Raw genomic sequence first — 6,732 nt, 5'->3', positions numbered from 1 at the left:
ATGAGTGGTTTTGATTAGATCAGAGAGCATGGTTGCTAAGTCAGAGTGGCTCTGCTTAGAATTTTCTGTCTGTTGCTGAGAAGATGATGGAAAAGGCTTGCCATTGCTAAACCTGTTTCTTCCACCATTATTGTTGTTGAAACCTTGTTGAGGTCTCTATTGATCCTTCCATGAGAGATTTGGATGATTTCTCCATGAAGGATTATAGGTGTTTCCATAGGGTTCTCCCATGTAATTCACCTCTTCCATTGATGGGTTCTCAGGATCATAAGCTTCTTCTTCAGATGAAGCGTCCTTAGTACTGCCTGGTGCAGCTTGCATTCCAGACAGACTTTGAGAAATCATATTGACTTGCTGAGTCAATATTTTGTTCTGAGCCAATATGGCATTCAGAGTATCAACCTCAAGAACTCCTTTCTTCTGATTCGTCCCATTGTTCACAGGATTCCTTTCAGAAGTGTACATGAATTGGTTATTTGCAACCATTTCAATGAGTTCCTGAGCTTCTGCAGGCGGCTTCTTCAGATGAAGAGATCCTCCAACAGAGCTGTCCAATGACATCTTGGACAGTTCAGACAGACCATCATAGAAGATACCTATGATGCTCCATTCAGAAAGCATGTCATAAGGACACTTTCTGATCAATTGTTTGTATCTTTCCCAAGCTTCATAGAGGGATTCACCTTCCTTCTGTCTGAAGGATTGGACTTCCACTCTAAGCTTACTCAATTTTTGAGGTGGAAAGAACTTTGCCAAGAAGGCATTGACTAGCTTTTCCCAAGAGTTCAGGCTTTCTTTAGGTTGTGAGTCCAACCATATCCTAGCTTTGTCTCTTACAGCAAAAGGGAATAGCATAAGTCTGTAGACCTCAGGGTCAACCCCATTGGTCTTGACAGTGTCACAGATTTGCAAGAATTCAGCTAAAAACTGATGATGATCTTCCAATGAAAGTCCATGGAACTTGCAATTCTGTTGCATTAGAGAAACTAATTGAGGCTTAAGCTTAAAGTTGTTTGCTCTAATGGCAGGGATGGGGATGCTTCTCCCATAGAAGTTGGGAGTAGGTGCAGTAAAGTCACCCAGCACCTTCCTTGCATTGTTTGCATTGTTGTTGTTTTCGGCTGCCATGTCTTCTTCTTTGAAAATTTCTGTTAGGTCCTCTACAGAGAATTGTGCTTTAGCTTCTCTTAGCTTTCGCTTCAAGGTCCTTTCAGGTTCAGGGTCAGCTTCAACAAGAATGCCTATGTCTTTGCTCCTGCTCATATGAAAGAGAAGAGAACAAGAAAGTATGGAATCCTCTATGTCACAGTATAGAGATTCCTTGATGTGTTAGAGGAAAAGAAGAATAGAAGGAGAAGGTAGAAAAATTCGAACTTATCAAGAGAGATAGAGTTCGAATTGTGCATTGAGGAGGAGTGTTAGTCCATAAATAGAAGGATGTGAGAAGAGGGAAAGAAATTTTCGAAAATTAAAGTGAATTCATTAAAAGAAATTTTGAAAAATGGTAATTGATTTTCGAAAACTAAGATTGGGAAAGAAATTAAGTGAAATTTAAAAAAAGATTTTGAAATTAGAAAGCCAAAAGATATGATTGAAAACTATTTTGAAAAAGATGTGATTAAGAAGATATGATTGAAAAGTTATGGTTTTAAAAAGATATGATTGAAAAATAATTTAAAAAGATTTGATTTTTAAAATTAAGGACTTGGCTAACAAGAAATTTAAAAGATATGATTCAGACATTAAACCTTTCTCAACAGAAAAGGCAACATACTTGAAATGTTAAATCATATCATTAATTGTTAGCAAGTATTTTTGAAAATGGAAAGAAATTGATTTTGAAAATATATGATTGAAAAGATATGATTTGAAAAAGATTTGATTTTGAAAAATTATGAAAACTTGAAAAAAAATTGAATTAAAAACAGAATCTTCCCTCTTGTGCCATCTTGGCGTTAAACGCCCAGAATGGTATCCATTCTGGCGTTTAGTGCCCAAAACTCTACCCTTTTGGCCGTTAAACACCCAGCCAGGCACCCTGGCTGGCGTTTAAACGCCAGTTTTCCTTCCTCACTGGGCGTTTTGAACGCCCAGCTTTTTTTGTGTAATTCCTCTGCTGAATGTTCTGAATCTCCAATTCCCTGTATTATTGACTTGAAAAGACACAAATTAAAAATCTTTTGGATTTTTAATAATGAGGAATAATCAAAATGAAACTAAGATCAAATAAACAATGCATGCAAGACACCAAACTTAGAAGTTTGTATACTATTGACACTAACAAATTGAGAATGCATATGAGAAACAACAAAACACTCAAGACAAGAGAATTTAAAGATCAGAGTAAGGAAATCATCAAGAACAACTTGAAGATCAATGAAGACACATGATTGAATTCGAAAAAAAATGCAAGTAGAATAGAAACATGCAATTGACACCAAACTTAAAATGAGACACTAGACTCAAACAAGAAATATTTTTGGTTTTTATGATTTTGTAATTTTTTTGGATTTTTTGAAAATTATGTGGAAAAAGAAAATAAAGAGGATCAAAACTTTTAATAAGAATTCCAAGAATCATGCAATGTTTGTCTAAAGCTGTAGTCTAATAAGATTAGACATGGCTAGCCAAGCTTCAGCAGGACATTAGATTCAAGAGCTAAATTGATGAGAATCAATCAGCTTTGGTGATGATAAGATCATCACCTTAAAACTCTAGAATTCATTCTTAAAAATTCTGAAGAAAAATACCTAATCTAAGCAACAAGATGAACCGTCAATTGTCCAAACATGAACAATCCCCAGCAACGGCGCTAAAAACATGGTGCACGAAATTATGATCATCAATGGCGCCATCAACATGGTACGTGGTGCACGAAATTGCAATCGCACTTTTGCAATTCCGCACAACCAACCAGCAAGTGCACTGGGTCGTCCAAGTAATACCTTACGTGAGTAAGGGTCGATCCCACAGAGATTGTCGGCTTGAAGCAAGCTATGGTTATCTTGTAACTCTTAGTCAGGATATCAATAATTATCAGGGTTGATTGTAAAATGCAAAAGAACATGAAATAAATACTTGTTTTGCAGTAATGGGGAACAGGTTGAGGTTTTGGAGATGCTCTATCGTCTGAACCTCTGCTTTCCTACTGTCTTCTTCTTCAAGCACGCAAGGCTCCTTCCATGGCAAGCTGTATGTAGGGTTTCACCATTGTCAATGGCTACCTCCCATCCTCTCAGTGAAAATGTTCAACGTGCTCTGCCACAGCACGGCTAATCATCTGTTGGTTCTCAATCGGGTTGGAATAGAATCCAGTGATTCTTTTGCGTCTGTCACTAACGCCCAGCCCTCAGGAGTTTGAAGCTCATCACAGTCATTCAATCCTTGAATCCTACTCAGAATACCACAGACAAGGTTTAGACCTTCTGGATTCTCTTGAATGCCGCCATCAATTCTAGCTTATACCACGAAGATTCTGAATAAGGAATCCAAGAGATATCTACTCAATCTAAGGTAGAACGAAGGTGGTTGTCAGGCACACGTTCATAGTTGAGAATGATGATGAGTGTCACGGATCATCACATTCATCAGGTTTAGGAACAAGTGATATCTTGGAATGGAAGCAAGCATGATTGAATGAAAAACAGTAGTAATTGCATTAATCCATCAAGACACAGCAGAGCTCCTCACCCCCAACCATGGAGTTTAGAGACTCATGCCGTAGAAGATACAATGAGAAACGTGTAAAGTGTCATGAGGTCTAGATACAATGTCAAAAAATCCTATTAATAGTGAACTAGTAACCTAGGGTATACATAAATGAGTAAATGACGTAAAAATCCACTTCCGGGGTCCACATAGTGTGTGCTTGGGCTGAGCATTAAAGCTTTCATGTGTAGAGACTTTTTCTGGAGTTAAACGCCAGCTTTTATGCCAGTTTGGGCGTTTAACTCCAATTTTTATGCCAGTTCCGGCGTTAAACGCTGGGAATTCTGAAGCTGATTTGCAACGCCGGTTTGGGCTATCAACTCTTGGGAAATGTATGAACTATTATACATTGCTGGAAAGCCCCGGATGTCTACTTTCTAACGCCGTTGAGAGCGCGCCAATTGGGTTTCTGTAGCTCCAGAAAATCCACTTTGAGTGCAGGGAGGTCAGAATCCAACAGCATCTGCAATCCTTTTCAGCCTCTGAATCAGATTTTTGCTCAGGACCCTCAATTTCAGCCAGAAAATACCTGAAATCACAGAAAAATACACAAACTCATAGTAAAGCCCAGAAAAGTGAATTTTAACTAAAAACTAATAAAAATGTAATAAAAACTAACTAAAACATACTAAAAACATACTAAAAACAATGCCAAAAAGCGTATAAATTATCCGCTCATCAGTATGCTCAATTGCAATCTCAACTCTTTATCACAACTTCGCACAACTAACCAGCAAGTGCACTGGGTCGTCCAAGTAATAAACCTTACGCGAGTAAGGGTCGATCCCACGGAGATTGTTAGTATGAAGCAAGCTATGGTCATCTTGTAAATCTCAGTCAGGCGGATTCAAATGGTTATGGAGGATTAATGATTAAAAGATAAATAAAACATAAAGTAAAGATAGAGATACTTATGCAATTCATTGGTGAGAATTTCAGATAAGTGTATGGAGATGCTTTGTCCCTTCCGTTTCTCTGCTTTCCTACTGTCTTCATCCAATCCTTCTTACTCCTTTCCATGGCAAGCTGTATGTTGGGCATCACCGTTGTCAATGGCTACAGTCCCGTCCTCTCAGTGAAAATGTTCAACGCGCTCTGTCACAGCACGGCTATTCATCTGTCGGTTCTCGATCATGTCAGAATAGAATCCAGTGATTCTTTTGCGTCTGTCACTAACACCCCACAATCGCGAGTTTGAAGCTTGTCACAGTCATTCAATCCTTGAATCCTACTCAGAATACCACAGACAAGGTTTAGACCTTCCGGATTCTCAAGAATGCCGCCATCAATTCTAGCTTATACCACGAAGATTCTGATTAAGGTATCCAAGAGATATCCACTCAAGCCTTGTTTGCATGTAGAACGGAAGTGGTTGTCAGGCACGCGTTCATAAGTGAGAATGATGATGAGCGTCACATAATCATCACATTCATCATGTTCTTGGGTGCAAATGAATATCTTAGAACAAGAATAAGCTGAATTGAATAGAAGAACAATAGTAATTGCATTAATACTCGAGGTACAACAGAGCTCCACACCTTAATCTATGGTGTGTAGAAACTCCAGCGTTGAAAATACATAAGAACAAGGTCTAGGCATGGCCGAATGGCCAGCCTCCCATAATCTAAGAACTAGACGTCCAAACATGATCCTAAGATCTAAAGTGATCAAAAGATTCCTAATACAATAGCAAAATGTCCTATTTGTAGAGAACTAGTAGCTTAGGGTTTACAAAGATGAGTAAATGACATAAAAATCCACTTCCGGGCCCACTTGGTGTGTGCTTGGGCTGAGCATTGAAGCTTTCATGTGTAGAGACTTTTCTTGGAGTTAAACGCCAGCTTTTGTGCCATTTTGGGCGTTTAACTCCCATTCTTGTGCCAGTTCCGGCGTTAAACGCCAGAATTCTTGAGCTGATTTGGAACGCCGGTTTGGGCCATCAAATCTCAGGCAAAGTATGGACTATTATACATTGCTGGAAAGCCCAGGATGTCTACTTTCCAACGCAATTAAGAGCGCGCCAAATGGGCTTCTGTAGCTCCAGAAAATCCACTTCGAGTGAAGGGAGGTCAGAATCCAACAGCATCTACAATCCTTTTTAGCCTCTGAATCAGATTTTTGCTCAGGTCCCTCAATTTCAGCCAGAAAATACCCGAAATCACAGAAAAACACACAAACTCATAGTAAAGTCTAGAAAAGTGAATTTTAAATAAAAACTAATAAAAATATAATAAAAACTAACTAAAACATACTAAAAACATACTAAAAACAATGCCAAAAAGCCTATAAATTATCCGCTCATCAATACCCTTGCTAACTTAAGCATCGGAGTCCCTTGCAGGTACCCCTCCACCCTTCGGTGACAAGGGATCAGCAGCATTCTCAGTTCCACAAGTCAGACACACCTGCTCCGGCTGCTACACACCTGCTGGACACGTCGGCTCCGACCAGCACAGAAGATCTCGTCTGAGATCGACCTACAGTTTCAGGTAAACCCTCAGAACATTGGTGCCGTTGCCGAGGATCCTGGAAGTCATCCCATCACCATGGCGGACGACCATGACAACGACCACGATTCAGGTTTGAAAGATAGAACGCCGCACAAGAACGCGGATGTTACACTCAAAGATACTCCAGAGCCCAACGAGGACAAAAATTTATCAAATCCAGGAGTGATAGAGGTGCTTCAAGATCGATTAAAGCAACTCAAGAAAGAAGTCCAACATCAACACGAAAAAAAGAGGATCTGCATCGGGAGATAAGGCGACGCCGAGAATTAGAAGATAAACTTCTAAAACTCGAAGCCGATCTCAAAACTAAAGCTACTCGATCCACTCCAGAGGATAGCTCTCGCAAGGATCAAGATCCATTCACCAGGGAAATTATGAAGACCAAAATCCCAAAGGACTTCAAACTTCCGGATATAACTCTGTATGACGGCACTTCAGACCCCAACCATCATCTCAGCAATTTCAGAAGTAGAATGTACCTCACTGACGCCTCGGATGCAGTTCGCTGCAGGGC

The 6,732-nt window shown here is 39.6% G+C and overlaps 1 non-coding gene across 1 annotated transcript; it reads left to right on the top strand.

The window, feature by feature from the left end:
* Positions 1 to 615: 615 nt before the first annotated feature.
* On the top strand, positions 616 to 723 carry LOC112793649 (small nucleolar RNA R71). The gene has a single exon (XR_003198351.1). It is a non-coding gene; the product is annotated as a small nucleolar RNA R71 (small nucleolar RNA).
* Positions 724 to 6,732: the final 6,009 nt, after the last annotated feature.

This window comes from Arachis hypogaea, chromosome 3 (assembly GCF_003086295.3).
Source record: "Arachis hypogaea cultivar Tifrunner chromosome 3, arahy.Tifrunner.gnm2.J5K5, whole genome shotgun sequence".
Classification (NCBI taxonomy): Eukaryota; Viridiplantae; Streptophyta; class Magnoliopsida; order Fabales; family Fabaceae; genus Arachis; species Arachis hypogaea.
This window is presented reverse-complemented; position numbering and strand designations above follow the sequence as displayed.